At 45.6% G+C, this 18,426-nt stretch overlaps 1 protein-coding gene across 4 annotated transcripts in view; it reads left to right on the top strand.

Moving 5' to 3' along the window:
- The first annotated feature begins 3,378 nt into the window (after positions 1-3,378).
- SIL1 (SIL1 nucleotide exchange factor) overlaps positions 3,379-18,426 on the top strand; it is a 219,706-nt gene continuing 204,658 nt past the window's right edge. The window contains exons 1-2 of one of the 4 annotated variants that reach the window (XM_045893341.2): positions 3,405-3,529; positions 3,993-4,127. The gene's annotated coding sequence lies outside the window, so the exon portion shown is untranslated. Of the gene's footprint in view, positions 3,530-3,992; positions 4,128-8,968; positions 9,110-18,426 lie in introns of those variants that run through there. The other 3 variants (XM_045893334.2, XM_045893325.2, XM_064595970.1) reach the window with 3 other exon arrangements.

The raw sequence follows: 18,426 nt of genomic DNA, 5'->3' as shown, positions 1-18,426 counted from the left end.
TTTATGTACATGTATAAACACATCTGTGCACTGTGTATGACTCTAGATGTGTAAGCTGTGTGCACGACTGTGGGTGTTTGTGCCAGGGTGTGGGGCTTGTGGCTAGTTTCCAGAGATGGCTGCCATGATACATCCCATCCCTCATGTTCTCCTTACAATATGATGTCAACTTCTTCCATAGAGAGATAATCTCTCTTTCCTTCTCCTTCAATGTGGACAGATCTCTGTGACTCCCTCAACCAATAGAACATGGCAGAAAAGATGCTATGTGACTTCTGAAGCTAGATCATAAAAATATCATGTACTTTTATGTTTTGTTCTCTTGGGCTGCTCATTGTTAGAAACCAGCTACCAAACTGTGAGGAGGCCAAGCAGCTGTTGGGAGAGGCCACTTGCCAGTGTCCTGGCTGACGGTACCAGTTGAGGTCCCAATCGACAGCCAGCATCAACTGGCAGCCATGTGAGTGAGCATCTTGCCTTCAATGAACCATGCCAGCTGACAGTGCACAGAGCAGAGTTGATTCTTCCCTGTCAAGCCCTACCCAAACTGCTAAATAAATGATTGTTTTGGGATGCTTGGTCATGCAGCAGTGGATAACAGGAACAGGGTTTAGCCGTGTTCGCCCTGTGTGTGTTCCTGTGGTTTGCTGTCTTTGTGGGTACCTGCATTTGTGTCAGATGTGTGTGTCCCTGAGTAGGGGTGTGGTTGAAGGTGTTTCTGGAGACAGAATCATGGTTCTTGGGGTTTGCCCTGGCCTCAGTGGGAGCTGTTTGGTGAGAACCCTTTGAAATCTTGTCTGTCTTGTAGGTCTCTTCTTTTGAGTGCTTTTCTTTTGAACTGGAGAAACCTGTTTAGCTGAGAGCAAATGCATCTTAAATTTACTGACTTTTCTGGCCGAAGCCCCCTGGAGCTGCCAAGGCCTTCTAGCAGGTTAGAGGCTGCCATACAGAGCCTCACATCCCTTTCACAGGGACTGTTTTGTTATTTTTTCTTTTCTGCTAATGAGGCCTTCAGAGATGAACCAGAAACAGAGGAAAATACAGTCACTGAGGTCCTTGATGTTTCCCGGAGTCGAGATACCTGGAATTCCTGAGTTCCCCCAAGGAAGCTGCTTATGTGGGCTCAGATGTGCCCAGATTTTAGTGTAGAAATCATCTGGTTTCTGCCCTGCCGTGGCTGCTGCAACCCACACCATCTGAGTGCAGCCCAGGAAGGAGAGGACCCCGGTTTAGAAGGGCAGTTCCTCTTGGTCTCCTTGGCAGTGCCCTTCAGCTTCTTGCTTCTTCTATGTTGGCGGCCCTACTCAGCTTTTCTGGCAACACTGAGAGCTCTGACTTCACATTCCTGTCCTCTCACTGCCTCTCAGGACCTCTAAAGTGCTATTGTCCAATAGAGCTTTCCGTGATGACAGAACTGTTCTATAATCAGTGCTGTCTGATATGGTAGACATTATCCACATGTGGCTCTTGAGCACTTGAAATGAGGTTACTGTGACTAAGGAACTGAGTTTTAAATTTTATTTCATTTTAATTAATTTAAATCTAAATACTACATGTGGCTATTGGCTAACATATTGGACAACATAGATCTGATGAGTTCAAGGAGGTTTTTTTAATCTGTAAAATGGGAATAAAATCTGCCCCCTTTGCCTCAAAGGGCTGTCTGGAGCAAACATGATGAATGGGGAAAAGATGTACTCACATAAGGGATTTGGAAAGAAAGACAGCAATGTGAACTGAGTGGGCTTCTTATAGCTCTGTTAATACTTCTGTTTTATAGTCCTTGTTGGACTGTGTTGATCTGATCTGTTTACATTTCTGTGTCTCTCATCTGACCATGAGCTCTTTGAGGGTAAGAACCCAGTGGGACTATTTCCCAGCTGTATCCCCATAGCCAATGGATGGTATGTAGCTTGGTATTCATATTCAAGTGAATAAAATGTCTGGAGTCCAGAAGGGATTTCTGGCAGCAGGATTTAAAGTGTATGGTAAGGGGCACCTGGGTGGCTCAGTTGGTTAAGCGTCTGCCTTCGGCTCAGGTCATGATCCCAGGGTCCTAGGATCGAGCCCCGCATTGGGCTCCCTGCTCAGCGGAGAGCCTGCTTCTCCCTCTCCCTCTGCCTGCAGCTCTGCCTACTTGTGCTCTCTATCTCTCAGTCAAATAAATAAATAAAATCTTTTTTAAAAGCTGAGGGGGGGGGGCGCCTGGGTGGCTCAGTTGGTTAAGCGAATGCCTTTGGCTCAGGTCATGATCCTGGAGTCCCTGGATCGAGTCCCACATCGGGCTCCCTGCTCGGCGGGGAGTCTGCTTCTCCCTCTGACCCTCCCCCCTCTCATGTGCTCTCTCTCATTCTCTCTCTCTCTCAAATAAATAAATAAAATCTTAAAAAAAAAAAAAAGCTGAGGGTGGGAGGGGTACAGAGAGGAGGAAGCAGGACAGTACAATATGGTGGTGAGACAGAGCTGGGGCTCTTGCCCCCCATGCTCAACATTCTAGGCCCATCCAGAGAGAGCAGGGAGCCGATTCCTGGTGCCAGGAATGCTTTCACACAACTGAGTATCAGGCTTATGGGAGCTTACTTGAGAATGGCTGATCAGAGGAGAAATGATCTACTCAACACATTTGCTTGTTGAGGGAGGCTAGATTGATCATTTAAATCTCTGCCTAGCAGGGCTCTGGGGATGGATGCTGTAGTTTCCTTTGATTGATGGTGGTCAGGTTGAAGGTTATTTCTCAGGCTTTCTACCCTTCCAAGGTTCTGCTCCTCTGAGGAGTGGAAGAGGGATCTTCAAAGCTCTCCTATAAAGCTGCAAGAAGAGGTGGGTTTTTGTTTGTTGTTTACTTATTTACAAGGAAATTTAAAACTTATTTCTGCCCAATTCAGGGGGTAGAGCAGAATTTGAGCTGTGGAGGACTGTAATTTTGAAAATGATTGGTCGTTGTCAATTCACACAGTATATAAATATAAAAAATAAATGACTTGCTGGTGACCCATCCGCACGAATTTTCAAAGGACTATTTTTACTGCTCGAGACACGGATGTATCCCATTTTGAGTGGCAACAGCTTGATTTATCTTTACTTCTCACGTCCTCTGGTTTCCTTCTGTTGTTCCTTCCGCGAGAAAGAAATTAGACTGTTGGGAAATCACAGATGAAACTTCGAAGTCCCATTTTGATCTGGCTTGGAAGCAAAATCAAGTCCGTGGGGATCTCTTTCAGACGACTCTCACTCTGGCGGAGGGATACAGGGGAAAATCACTCCATCAGAGGTGGCGCTAGAAGGCGGGACTTAGCAGAGGCGGGGAGAGAGGCGGGGCTTAACTTTGCCCGCGGGAAAGAGAGGCAGGCGGCCGCACATCTTTCTGGAAGGCGGCAATTGGGCGAGACGGCGAGTGACGTAATAACTGCGCGCTCACAGCTTCAGAGGGTCGCCGCCGCGTCTGCGCATGGGGAGCTGGTTGCCGCTGCAGCCGCCTGGAATTGTGGGGATTGTGTCTGCCCCTCGGCTGGCGGGCGGGAAGCCAAAGGTAGGGGCGGTGAGGGCCGCCCGGTCATGGAGGTGGGCGGGGGGCTCCGGGCGCTGTCCGAGCCTCCTCCCACCGGCGGCTCCGGCGCGTTCCCAGCACTGTACCGGGGTCCCCAGACAGGACCCCCATCCCCAAATACATCTCGTTCCTCCAAAGCGGGACCAAGTGAACCCTGGCCAGAGCCCAGGAGTCGCCTTACCTACCTTTTCTGTTCAGGTCGTCTCTAGTAACTTTTCTTAAGTGCCAGGAGATGAGGCGGTGGGGATTCCGAGACTAGCTTTTGATTCTCTGTTTCATCTTCCTTCCCTGTTTCCTTCTCCCACCCTCAGTTTCTGCATTTAACCGCTTCTTTGTTGACATTCTGGTTCTTGGCCGAGGCCTCTGTGTGTCTTCACCATATGGAATTGTCCTCTACCCGCGTCGTATTTCCACGCCTGACATGTGTTTTCCTGTTTCCCGGTAGATGGAAGACTTGTCTTTGAAGTACGGATTTCAGACTTTGGTGTTTTTCAAATCACCTAGGAGGTTGTGTACATCCCTGGCCTCTACTCAGTGATTTCATTTAAAGTGGAATATGGGCACCTGCAGTGCTCCCCAGGTGATTCTCTTTCTGATGGTCCTGAAATTCTTGCTTTGAGAGTCTCTCCTGTAGAAGCCTGGAGGGAATCCGTTGGGAAAGAACACCTAACACCTGGGAGGCCAGTGGGGGTTTCTTTGCACTCTAGAAGCTAGAGGGATGTTTGATGTCTTTAAAAAAAATACTGCCCCCCATATGTAATGTCAGTTTTCTACTAAAAAATTTTAAATATCTGGCATTGATTCAAGCTTGTGTGGCTTTCTGACCTCACTAAAACAAAACAAAAGCACACACTGCTTTGGGGGATTGAAGGGGTTAGATTAACCCAGAGTAGGTAGGCAGTGGGAGAATGAATCTTACATGTTTGCTAAGAAAAGAAACTGATGTGTTTATAAACAGTAATAATGTTTGTTTTGACAGTGTAAAAGATGTTTTGTTTTATATCTGTTTGTCTTTTTAGCTCTCACTTCACCCAAGCTTTTTTTTTGTTGTCTGATAAAAATATAGCTAGATTTGGGGTTTGGACAGGATTTTGATGGGAGCCAGGGTATGAGGATGTTAGGATTGATGTATAACATGGATTGTAAGTTGGTGTGTGGTTTCAGTTGAGAATATGGCTCTTAGGTTTTTAAGAAGGTGTTGCCACACCAGATTTATGTTTTTCTTTTCGTTGTTTAATGAATTTAATCTGCTAATTATGTGGTGTTATGATGAAATTGGCTACGGAAAAGACTTATTGCCCCCATTTTACAGAGGGTGGGAATGGGGAATATATTAGTACAGCTGTGGTGACCCAGGAATGAAAAGTTGCCTTGTTCTTGGATTCCTGCTTTCTTGACCTTTTCTGATGTCTTTGGAGACCAGTCATTCTCTGCAGAGTCCAACTTTGAGGGTCAGTGTGTTTCATTGACCCAGTAAAAGGCTAATTAAGCGAAACTGAAAAGTTAACAACATGGGTTTTAAAATAAACGTGCTAGAACTTTTTCATTGAGTGCTGTTCTCCTTTAGAGTGGTATGTGTAGGTGTGAGTGGTGGGAGTGTGGCCTTATTTAAGTGATATGTCATTGTCCAAAGCAGTTTTGAAAATCTACCTCTGAGATTGTCTTCAGAGACATTTTTGAGCCATGTTAGCGATCAGTTTCATTAATACATAATACCATACTGTTGGTTTTTTGTTTTTTTTTTTACCCCCAAGTGGCTTGGTTAAAGCAACCTTGTCACCCGACTTGTCTTCAGATGAGTAAAAAGTTCTTTTGAAGTGGACATAATAGATTTTTGGTGTGTGGTGAACATGTTTTGAATCTGTCACTTATTAGCCATATGACCTTGCACAAGTCACCTCTTAGGCTCAGTTTTCCACTGCATAAAAATGGGAATACTGGAGCACCTGCCTGGCTCAGTCAGTGGAGCATGGGACTCTTGATCTTGGGGTTGTAAGTTCGAGCCCTATGTTGGGTATAGAGATTACTTTAAAATTCTTTAAAAAAAAAAATGGGAATGCTTACTTGAAAGAATGGTTGAGGAGGAACACATTAATGACATAGGAATGCAGTAACCGTTTCTACCCTCAAAGAATGAAGATTTGCTATTGAGAACAGTTCATTATCTTTGTCGATTCATGCTCTGACTTCATCCTACTTCTTGCCTTTTTTCCCCCCACTCATTTTCTATCCTTTCCTCAGTGAAGCTGTGTTGCAGAGGCTGTCTGCCAGTCTCTTGGAGTAAGCCTCTTTTCAGGAGAGCTGATCGGAACATTCTTACAATGCTAGCCCCTTGGTCATGTGTTCCTGGGGATTTTTCTTTGGGGCCGCCGCTGGTGCTTAGCTCACGCTCTGTACCACAGGCATCTCTAACTCCTGGATTTGGTGTCAATTTGGAGACCTGTCCTTGTGAGACTAATCTTTTCTCTTTCTGAACATGGGTGACTACTTTATCCTTCTCTGAGTCAGTCTTAAGCTGCAGGCCTTAGTTTTTCACAGCACAGAGCTTCTTATTTTAATTATATGTGGTCTAAAGGGGCAGTATCCTGCCCTTTTCTTCGTGTTCTTTCACCGAGGGCTTCCCTGCTGAGTAGGGGAGGAGAATAGCCCCTTGCCATTCAGGTGGGGCTTTGGGTAACCCCTGATTCATAGCATCAACAGTAATTGAGTTTGCCTTTGGAATAAGAACCTTGTAAAAGATAAAAGCTGCTCAGGACACATGTGAAGATTCTCCCAGAATTTTACTGACTTAGGAAGGGTTCACACTTGGCATCCTTCCTTGTGCTATTTTCCACCTTGGAGACAGAATCGAGGAGCAACAGAATCATGTTCAGCACACACTTGTATTTCCTTCAGGTTCCAGCCGGTGGCGCGTGGGTAAGGGTGTGGTTGTGTTGGCTGGCCATGTCTGCTCTCATCCTCCTAACAGTGCCCTTGGGTTTGGTGTTTTAGGCTTTGAGATGTGTCTTAGTCACTTATGGGCCGCTATAGAATACCATAGACTGGATGGCTTAAATAGCAAACATACATTTCTCCCCGTTCTAGAGATTGGAAGTGTGAGATCAGGGTGCCAGTGTGGTCAGGTTCTTAAAGGTAGTGGGTCAGCTCTTTAGACATCTAATCAAGTGATTCTCAACCTTTTGTTCACTATCACCTTTTGAGACTTTTTCCCCTAATTGTCCCCTCCCCATGGAATTTCAATACCACAGATATACCATGTATCCACTTATACTGTGGCCCTTTGGAAGGCCATAAACTTACAATATCTAAGATTTTTCTTCCCGAAGAATCATTCCCTGCCCCGCTTGGGGGCGATACTGCCCTCATTGAGAATGCATGGTCTTACCTATATTCTCTCTCTAATACAGCCATCAAGGCATGTGTTATATCCAAAAGATCTACCTGTTACCACCCCAACGCCAGACTAGTAAAAGTGGGAGAACATTATCTCATCCAGTCTTCCAATCAACCTTGTAAAATAATTGGTATTACCCCATTTTACAGAAGAAAAAATAGGCTCAGTGAAGTTAAGTGACTTGGCCAAGGTCAAAAAGTTTGTTGTAGCCAGGCTTTCAACCCAGTTCTGATGCCACGGTGATTTCTTTTGCACTATGCTACCCTCCTCCTCTCAACATGAGCCTGCTCTCATCAGCAGGATATTTGACCATTCACCTTATTTTCTTAAGGCCCTCCTAGGTGCCAGGTCCAGTGGAAGATATTGAGGACACTAAAGTGAGAAAGAATTCCTGCTCTTGAAGAGCTCACTAAGTTTTCCCAAGGTGTGGTGCCTTAGGTCTAGTTCCCTTGTTACCCATCCTGTTTGACTTCTCCTGAGATGGCTGGCTGTAGCTAAGGGCTGTCATGGAAAGATCTGAGGTAAAATCTTGGGCCTTTATAAGGATCAAAGCTGTGAATATGTCCCTCCTGGTTCCATTTGCCAACCAGCAGAGCTGTTTCTAATCGCTGAGCCTGTTGCCTAAAGTGTGTTGCAGGCCCAGGAAACTCCTTGGCCATTACATGTTTATAAGCATGGGGATTAGTAAGAATGCCATTTCTGCTTTACTTAATGATATTCCTTTTTTTTTTTTTTTAAAGATTTTATTTATTTATTTGACAGAGAGAGCACAAGTAGGCAGAGCTGCAGGCAGAGGGAGAAGGAGAAGCAGGCTCTCCACTGAGCAGGGAGCCCGATGCGGGGCTCGATCCCAGGACCCCGGGATCATGACCTGAGCTGAAGGCAGCTGCTTAACCCACTGAGCCACCCAGGTGCCCCTTCTTAATGATATTCCTAATTCAGAGCAGAAGTTGTTTTGTCCTTTTCTGATGTTACTCCATATTGTCTGCCTCAAAACCTAATGCTGTTAAGAGAGTTGGAGAAGAAATGGAGTATGTGTGGAGGTAGAGGTGGGAGGGATGATTTTTACCTGGACTTCTCCAAAGGGGCTAGAATTGAGTTTAATCTTTACTATTTTTTTTTTTTTAAGATTTTATTTATTTGACAGAGGCACAGCGAGAGAGGGAACACAAGCAGGGGGAGTGGGAGAGGGAGAAGCAGGCTTCCCGCCAAGCAGGGAGCCTGATGTGGGGCTGGATCCCAGGGCTCTGGGACCATGACCTGAGCCAAAGGCAGATGCTTAACGATTGAGCCACCCAGACGCCCCCAAGTCTTTACTATTTTTATTTTCTTCCAAATCTTGGACTTTTTAAAAACTTTTTTTTTTTAAGAGAAGGAGAGAGGAGGAGGGTAGGAGCAGAGGGAGACAGGGAATCTTAAAGCAGGCGTTATGCCCATTGCAGAGCCTAACTCCAGGCTCAGTCTCATGACCCTGAGATCATGACCCTAGCCGAAATCAAGAGTTGGACACTTAACTGACTGAGCCACCCAGGTGCTCCCCAAATCTTGGACTTCTGAAGTGTTCCATCTACCATCTGTTTCTCTGATGCCTCCTTGGCCTTACTTTTTCACAGCTGAGCCTGCTGTGTTGGCTCAGGTGTTTCTGGAAGTTGGGTAGTGTCTGATGGTTAGCCCATGTCACATGTCCTAGCCGCAGAGAAATGGGAAGGGGTATGTTTCTGAGGTCTGCTTGCTGGCTGTGTCTTGACTGAGGGTGTTGTGCTTTATATTTTATTTTATTTTATTTTATTTTTTTTAAATTTTTTTTTTTAAGATTATTTTATTTTATTTTATTTGAGAGAATGAGAGAGAGCACATGAGAGGGGGGAGGGTCAGAGGGAGAAGCAGACTCCCTGCCGAGCAGGGAGCCCGATGCGGGACTCGATCCCGGGACTCCAGGATCATGACCTGAGCCGAAGGCAGTCGCTTAACCAACTGAGCCACCCAGGCGCCCTGTTGTGCTTTTTAATTACCACTTATCATTCCAGGCAGAGGAGTATCACAGCAGTCAGTGAACTGATCCATGTCTAGCTACTTGACTTTCTGCAAGTAGTCTGCCTTTTCTGTCTTACGAAGGGGAGGAGTTCTAGAAGCTGAAAGAAGAATCACAGATGTATCTCATTGGTCAGGTGAGGAATGCTGATACCAATGGACTTTTAAATGGGCATTTCTTTATGTCTGGGAATAGTTTCATGCTTTTGCCTCTCTCATTTCTGTGAGGCTCCCACGGGGTCAGCAGCCATCTGACCAAACTTGAGAAAACTAGCAGGCTTCAGTTCAGTGGAAGTAACATAAAGTAGGACAGTTGATACAGACAACATTGATTGGTCACACTTTGAATTCAGTTGGTAGTAGAGTTGGAAACTTAAGGGGCAGGATCCTAAGGAAGGTATTTAAGGTTGATTTTGTGACTCTCCCCACTGCTGGTCATGGGGAGTTGGGTTTGATTGTATTCATGAAGCAAAGTCGCCATCCTTGGGCCCAGCTGCTAAAGTCTGAAATCATGGTGTTTATGGGCTGGAACACATCATCCTAGGGGTCATTATATCAATTTTATTGGGAACATGAGTGCAGGGTCTGGTTCAATTCCAAGGAATGGCTGTTGGTGGTTCCTTGGGTGAGTGAAGAGTCAGGAGGTTCCCTTGTGGTTCTGTCACCTTCCAGTGCTTGAGTTTTGTATTCAATGGGTTCTTATTTTACTGATGACAAAACTTGAGTTCCAGAGAAGTGAAATGGGCTATATACCTTTTTTAGGGCCATCAGCATATTACTGGCAGAGCTGAGACTCAAGCCAGAGGACTCATAGAGGGTGGCCGTAGAAGTTGTTAAAATTATTTAAAGCCTTATAAAGATGCAAGATGCCATTGCAGTTAAAAATCCCCAGGGAGGGAGAAGTCCTCACCTCCACTGACTGCTTTATTCATTATCTTAAAACCTTCACTGGTGAGGTTTTTGGCTGTCATGCTGATTTCTTTCCTTTTCGTGTTGAAGTGTGCTTCCTCTTGATCTTACCCCAGAGGAAATAGATTTGAAGCTTCCCACTATTTTAGAAACAGAACAAGCGCTCAGGCCAGGCTGCTCTGAGGGTGTTCTGTAAAGAATGGGGCCAGTGCACCAGTGGACCTTATCTGGTGACCAAAGCAAACCCGTGATACATCACTAAAAGAAAAAGACTAAGGGAATGAATGGTGTGTCAGAGTGGTTTAAGAACATTCTGGAGGGGCGCCTGGGTGGCTCAATTGGTTGGGCGTCTGCCTTTGGCTCAGGTCATGGTCCTGGGATTGAGCCTCGCATCAGGCTCTTTGCTCGGCAGGGAAGCCAGCTTCTCTTCTCCCTCTGTCTGCAGCTCTCCCTGCTTGTGCTCTCTCTCTCTCTGTCAAATAAATAAAATCTTAAAAAAAAAAACCCACAAACATTCTGGAGTCAGCTTACTTGGTCATATTTTGCTGTTTACTTACTAGCTGTCAGGTCCTGGACAAGTTACTCATTTTCTCTAAGCCTTAATTTCATGATCTGTAGGATGGGACTAGTAACAGTTCCTCTTGGAACTGTCTTGAGAATTACTTGAGAGAATACATATGGAAAGTGGTTCCTCTGGCATAGTATAAGTGCTCTGTGTTATCACTTATGTCAACAACAGTAGTTTCTAATTCCTGACCCAAGACTTGGTTACAGGATAAGTTATGCTGACTAAGCCAGTGTTCCCTTAACCATCACATCATTGTCGGTCTCCTTTGTTGTTGTTTTTTTTCTTTTTTTTATTATGTTATGTTAATCACCATACATTACATCATTAGTTTTTGATGTAGTGTTCCATGATTCATTGTTTGCATATAACACCCAGTGCTCCATGCAGAACGTGCCCTCGTTAATACCCATCACCGGGCTAACCCATCCTCCCACCCCCCATCCCCTCTAGAACCCTCAGTTTGTTTTTCAGAGTCCATAGTCTCTCATGGTTCTCCTTTGTTGTTTGATTATTCATTATCAGGAGTCACAGCTGGCTCATGCTGAATAATAGTCACAAATAGCAAGGAACTTTGAAGCTTCTCTGCCATCTTCTTCTTTACTTGGCTTAGTTTTCAGCTTTCTGGGGCTGTCTTTAACTGGCTGTCCCAGCCGGTGGGCCCTGTTTCCAGGGCCGACTGTCCAGAGTCTGCCTGGGGCCCTTTGACAGTATGTTCTCCTTGTCTCTTGCCTTCTGCTCTTCAGCCAGACGTGAAGCAATTAGCTCGTTATGGGAACTTTGACTTCTGTCACGGCTTTCTTCTGATTTGTATGCCCATTTCTGGTCCTTGTGAAAGGTCGAGGAGGCGCAAATACACTGACCCGGATTTTGTGTTCAAGTTGACTCTTTCTTTTTGAGATTTACAACTAGTTCAGTGTAGCAGTGGGGATGGGAATGGGGAAAAAGCCCCCGAAGCTACTACCCCTCATTATATTGCTCTCAAGCTGAGTTTCTAAAAAACCTGAGTACTGTCCTTACCGTCGTTACAGCCTGTGCCTTACTTCTCTGAATGAAACAAATAGGCCAAAACCTTATCATTGGGTGGGAAAACCAGTCTGAATTGGTTTAAAAAAAGAAAAAGAAAAATTAAAGAGTCTCTTCAAAGAAATGCTATTGTCTTGGGCGCCTGGGTGGCTCAGTTGGTTCGGCGACTGCCTTCGGCTCAGATCATGATCCTGGAGTCCCAGGATCGAGTCCCGCATCGGGCTCCCTGCTCGGCAGGGAGTCTGCTTCTCCCTCTGACCCTCCCCCCTCTCATGCTCTATCTCATTCTCTCTGTCAAATAAATAAATAAAATCTTTAAAAAAAAAAAAAAAAACCCCCAAAAACCAAAACCAGAAATGCTATTGTCTTAAATTTTTTGGCAAGCCTCTGCAGTATCTTTCTTTCTTTCTTTTTTTTTAAGATTTTATTTATTTATTTGACAGAGAGAGACACAGCGAGAGAGGGAACACAGCAGGGGGAGTGGGAGAAGCAGGCTCTCTGAGGAGCAGAGAGCCTGATGCGGGGCTCGATCCCAGGACCCTGGGATCATGACCTGAGCTGAAGGCAGACACTTAACAACTGAGCCACCTAGGCGCCCCTGCAGTATCTTTCTTACCTAGTCTTTTTTTTTTTTTTTTTTTTAAGATTTTATTTATTTATTTTGAGACAGAGAGAATGAGAGACAGAGAGCATGAGAGGGAGGAGGGTCAGAGGGAGAAGCAGACTCCCTGCCAAGCAGGGAGCCCGATGCGGGACTCGATCCCAGGACTCCAGGATCATGACCTGAGCCGAAGGCAGTCGCTTAACCAACTGAGCCACCCAGGCGCCCCCTTTCTTACCTAGTCTTAATGCTTCCCCTGTTTCCTGTAACTGCTCCTGAGGTATTATGGAAGGCTCCTCTTACACCTTACTTTGGTTTCCTTTAGGACATTGTGTACCACTGCCCCTTGGGGTCTTCCTAAATACAGTGCTCATTGGAGAACACTCATGCTTAGAAGCCTTCGGTGGCACCACCTGGCTGCTGCTGAGTACATTCTAAATGCATCCGTTGTCCAGGTGTTCTGATGTTCTGTGCCTCTCACGGTGTGTCCCTGTCCTACCACTTTAATTATATCCTCTACCATTACCCACATGTATCCTTTGCTCTTGATAGACTGGTCCACGTGGCCCTCTGAAGATGCCTCATGTTTGTGACTCGGCCAGTTCTTTTGCCCAGAGGTCCCCTCTCCTTTGTTTCCGACTTAAACTGCACAGCTGTCTTCTTCAGTGAGCCTTGCCTGATACCTCCTCATCTGTATCCCCATAGCAACACTTTGATTATAGAATGTGGCATACTTTATCCTGGTTAGTTATTTTGTCTCTTATTATATGAGCTTCTCAAGGACATGGGCTATGCTTTATTTTGTGTCTCCAGCATAATGCTGAGTGTAACACGGACACCATAAATGTTTGTTGAACGAAGAAATACGTGAAAGCCTGAGAAATGGTAACAGTCCTGTTCAATTCCCGATTCTTTCCTGGAGCATTCCTTGAACCCTAGTCACAGTGAATCTGGCATGCTCAACTACCAGAGCCCTTGGTGTCTGAAGCAGTCCGATTCTGTAGAATAAGTCTCCTCTTCCCAAATGGATTAGAAATTCCTGGCGGGCAGAAAGTGCATCCCTCATTTCTCTTTGTGTACCCAGCCCCCAGCACAGTTCCTGGCACATAGAGGGTGTTTAGTAAGTGCTTATGAATGTAGGAGTCCTGCTCTTTGTCAGCCGATGTGCCTACCTCAGCCTCCTCTGTCACTCACTGGCCAGGGGTCTCCAACTCGAAGGTGTTTTCAGGGTCAGGTAGGGGACAGTCAGTGTGAGCCACAGGGAGTGGTGGGCCTGTGTCAAACTGGAGGGCTCCTGTGTTCCATAAAGGGCAGCTGCTGCTCAGCCTAAAGTCATGAGTGAGTGTGGCTCTAGTGTCCTTACCTTACATTACAAGAGAAGTGGGATTTTTATGTGAAATCCCCAGGGACTACCAAAGTACATCTGTGGTCCAGATTTGGCATCAAGGCTACCCATCTGTGATCTTTGGGTAGAGCCTGTAATTTGCATATTTAAGCTCCTTGTGGAAGAAGAAAGGAAGCGGAAGACATAACCTGAAAGCTTTTGAGGGAGTTCTGTTGAAAGCCTAGGTTTGGTTGAGAGTGTCCTCTTATTTTCTGTGGGTAGTAATGTAGTCTCTTGAGCTAAGTCCTGCAGAGACCTCCTATTTTGCTTCATCCTCCCTTGTATTCTGTCCCTAGAAAGATGGTGACCCAGGGACTTCGGTGATTTTTACCCTTTTGCCCAGCCTCTGCTGAGGCAGGTTTGATGGTTCTTGCTTCTAGGCTACTTCTGAGGGTCTGGTGGTCAGTCTGGTTACAGACTGAGGTCCCAGGAATCATTCCTGTTAATGGCTTCTCTGAGAAGGAGTTCTGAATGAACCAGCACAAGTGAAAGGGAGGTATATTGTACAAAATTATTGCCTAAATGTGGTTAGCCAGGGGGCAAAGCAGTATAATAGCCAGGAGGAGATCTGTACCTCCATGGAGGCTTTTGCAGGGCAATATCTTACCCTCTGGCTGCCCTGTTCTTTTCATAGTCCCTAAGGCCTCTGGCAGAGCTTACTTGCTTGGCATTACCTTTTAGGTTTGAAGGTGTTACCACCATTGATACCTCCATCTGAGGCAGAAATAAGCTGATTGGATGAGAAACTGAAAAGAGTGTTGTCTTTGGTGAGGGGCCCTGGGTGGCTGGGCAGTGAGGGGGAAGAGAGACTTAATTTTCATTGCATACCTTTGTGTGCTTTTTCAAATTTGAGCTGTGCGCATATATTGCTAATATTTAAAAAAATGTCCCTGGGCAGACTTAAGTGTGGTCTCCTCTTCAAATTCCACTCTGTCCTCACTTTATTCCTTAACTGTGGGTTCTCTGTAAACACCTAGAACCAGTAACTGTAGATTGTCCCTTGGAGGTGATAGCCTTGTTTTTCTGTTCCTCAGAAGTGTCTTAGGCTTTCTCAACCAGAGGTCTTCAGAATAACTATCAGGCCTAAAGTACGCTCAACATTTTACTGTTTATAAAAGGGCTTTCATGAGGTGCCTGGGTGGCTCAGTTGGTAAAGCGTCTGCTTTCGGCTCAGGTCCTGGGGTGGAGTCCTGTATTGGGCTCCATGCTCAGTGGGGAGCCTGCTTCTCCCTCTGCCCTCTCCCTGCTCATGCTCTCTCTCTCTCTCAAATAAATAAAATCTTAAAAAAAAAAAAAAGGCCTTCAAATAACGGATCTTTAAAACATCCCCATTTCACAGAGAGTCTGAATTACTTATACTTACTGAGGGTTGTACGGTTAGGGTAGGGCTGTGACTAATGCAGGTAGCCTTACTTCATATTCCTGCTCCTTGCTCTTAGTGCTTATGACAGTGAGGTAGTCTTCCCTTTTTGGAATTCTCTTACAGGTTTTCAGAGCTGTTTCTGTTGGGGTGAGAGCAGAGCTGTGGTGTTGTGCTTTATTTTTTCGGTTTTAGCTTTCACCTCTTCAGGACTCTCAGTGATATAGGCCTGTCTTCTCTGGAAAAAAGTGGTCAGTAATAGGTTTCTCCAATTTCTACTTAGGGTAAACCAAGGCTTCGTTGGAGCAGTATCTGTTAGGGAAGCTTGAATTAACAGTTTCTTTTTTCTTTGCTGAGTATTATTGCTGCTGTTAGGCAAAGGGCTTTGTTTCTAGGTTACAAATCTTTTTAGCAAAGAAGTAAATGTGGAATAGAACTGGAAGGACTCATGCTGTTCTTGGATATAATTTAATGCTCCACATCCCAGAGAGAGTAAACATTGTAAAGTACGCAAGATGGGTTTGGATTAATATCCTGACAACATATGGCTTGGCATGTAGGGCACTCCTGGGAGACCTTCTTCACCATACATTGCCTACCTTTGCCGGGTGGCCCCTTCCCACAGGTCTTCCCAGCAGCTGTTGTGCACCTGGGTGAATCATCAGCTTTCCTAAGCTTTGAGGTAGGGGGGAACAATGTTAACTATTGAAAGCCTTCACATGGGAGGTGAAATAAACAGACAACCCTGGGAGACTGTGTTTTAGTACTACTTAGCTTCCCCTGAGTTTGTCCAGGGTATTCACTTCCATTAGAAACACTGGCTGATCCTCACCACTGGTCTCTTCAGAATACAACCCTGAAAATCCTCTTGCCCTTTCTGCTCTCCTGCCCCTGGCATCATGGGTATAGAAGGTCTCTGGAAGCTCTAGAGAGGTGGTGGGCAACATGGAAGAAAGGCTCAGTTGCTTCTAAAGACCAAGCAGAAATCCTTCATTTTTTTTACCTTTTCTATTTCTACTTAAATCAAAATTAGGTTACCTTCAAAGAGAGTTCTGTACATTACTGACAAAGCTCAGAGTGGGAGAGGCCCTTGGTACCTCCTTTGCAATCTCCAAAGAGAGCTTGTTGGGGGCTTGTAGAGATCATGCCTGGGTTTTCTTTTGCTCCCCCAGCCCTGACCTACACTGTGCCAAGAGAGTTGCCTCAGCTGATGGCTTGGTCACTGGCTGGCAGCTTTGTGGGTCTGGAAACTAAGCCAGTTCCCCCAGGTTTAAGTTCCCGTGGGCTCTCTCAAGGACATGAAATTCATGAGCCCATTCAGCTATAGTTCCAGTTAACTAATTAACTCTAAGAAACATGCCTAGCAAGTTGACTTGTATGGACAGGTGGGATAGTTGTCTCCTCTCTAGATAAGGTTAGCTGGAAGCCAGCTCACCCCTGGAGGAAGTCAAGGTGAAATAGGGTGGAAAGCTCTTGGCTGTAGCATCAGATATATCCAGATTTAACCATGTACTAGCTATTAGACTTAAGAAAGTTATTTAATTTGTCCCTTATTGCTTCATCTGTAAAACTCCCTGAGCTTTTCTGATATGCACACAGTATGCATTCAGTATATGTTTTGTACCATTTATTCACTTCTTCCCTCTCTCTCCTCACAGCATTGTACTTTTAGGGCTATATCTGTAGTCTGACCAAAGTATACCTGTTACTGTCTTGGGGCTCCAGAAGTTTCTTTCAGAGAGACTGAATTGAATTCTCTGGGTACCTTTTAGTGTATTCTTCACAGACCACAGCCGTTTTTTTTACCGCAGGTTACAGTAGGAACAACTAGATTCTAGCTCTCATCAGTTGGTTCCAACCTAAGGAGTCTTTGTGGTTACCATTCAAGCTGCAGTTCTTTGTAAAGACCCGCTTACGTGTCAGATACTGCTTGGCTATGGGAATTTAGCGGTGAGTGAGATAGGGTCTTTGCCCTCAGTAATACCTCTCTAAACCCATCCTTGGTTGGGCTCCTTCTTTGGGTGACTAGTCTTGTTCGTTCTTTGTTGATTCATACTGACTTGCTTCTGAGAGAGTAATCTTCTCCCTAGACCTAGGGGACAGTGCCCCTTTGTGCAGCCTGGGCCTTGCCTGCTGGCTTGCCTGCTCTCAAACAATGAGAGCAGCGTGCTGAGGCTGGAGGAGAAAGCCCCGCAGGCTACTACTGCCTCGGCCACACATGTCCCGAGAGCCTGTGCTTGGCACTCTTGAATGTTCCTTTTCTCCTTGCACATAGATTATAGTGTTCACTGGTAATTTAAATTTCAAAAACCTTCCGCCCCCCATCTCGGCCTTAAAAAAAAAAAAAAAAAAAAAAGGCTCTGTGTATTACAGAGTGGAGAACAAAGCAGGCCAGCCCTGGTTTCCCGGTGGGGTTTGTTTGATCACGTGTAATATTCTGCAGTCATAGAATATCCCATCTTGCTCTACCTTGTTTGTCATAAATAGTGTGGCGGGTAGATTTAGGGGCTTTGGCTGACAGGAAGTTGTACTTCTCCACTTTGGACTCCAGACTGCATTCTGGCCCCTCGTGGGCTCTGTGTATAGAAGGCCCAGCAGCCAGGTTGATGGATTTCTCAGTTTCAAAATAGGGGCCTGAGGATAGTCCTCTGCTCTATCCTTTTCTCTTTGTTGCCAGTTTTCCTGGCAGTTGGCAAGAAGTGTGTGCGGGGAAGCAGGCAGAATTGCTCTCTGAGAACCATTTATTTGAGAACTCCCAGCAGAGAATTGCATTTGCCTCTCCTCCTGCTCTTTCTGTGGTATGTGGTCTTGTGATTCGGTACTGCTTGTTCCTCTGCGGTACGGAGGCCTGAGTATGACTCCTCTAGCCCTGTTGGGGTTTTCATCAATAAATTGCTTGCTGATTGGTCTCTCCCCTGAATTCCATCACTTTCCCAGGAGCAAGGGGGTGTGTCAACATTTGGGGACCTATTTGAGCCTCTCTTTCTGGCACTGTGGCCACTGGAACCATGGTGGCTGAGCCCAGATGAGCCTTGTTTCCCACTGCTGCTGGAGCTGGGCATTGGCTACAGTTGGATTTAGCTTTAACAGTCACACTAGAGGCTTGGTTGGAAAGAAAAGAGCACTGCATAATTATTGCTTATGTACCAGTTAGACCTATCAGCCAACAGATGTCAAGTGCAGGAAAAAAGTGCAATAATGTTATTATAATGGCATAATAGTTATCATTATAATAATCAGCTGGCATAGCTTTTGATAAGAGGCAGATCCTGAAAGGAGTGCAGGGGGAAGTGTTAACCTTGAACTACGGCACAATGAAGGGGTGCTTCACCTTGTAGGAGATGCTGTGTGAATGTGTGTGATTCAGGTATGGGGTGATACCCTTTCTGCACAGCTTGAGGTGGTGTGGAGACTTCCGCTGGGGTTGTCTGCCCTGCGGGTATTGTCTTTCTCATGGTGCCAGGGAACACCTGCCATCCTTTGGTTTAAGGTGCCCTGGGTTGCAGGATTACCATTCCAAGCACCAGGCACCAGTGGGTTCTCAAAAAGGCAGAGATTTCATCCCTGTGGGTCCATTTGGAATTTTCAGAAAATCTAGCCTCATCCCCA

This window comes from Mirounga angustirostris, unplaced genomic scaffold (genome assembly GCF_029215605.1).
Source record: "Mirounga angustirostris isolate CCGP_5_RB_7025 unplaced genomic scaffold, mMirAng1.0.hap1 SCAF_7, whole genome shotgun sequence".
Taxonomy (NCBI): domain Eukaryota; kingdom Metazoa; phylum Chordata; class Mammalia; order Carnivora; family Phocidae; genus Mirounga; species Mirounga angustirostris.
This window is presented reverse-complemented; position numbering and strand designations above follow the sequence as displayed.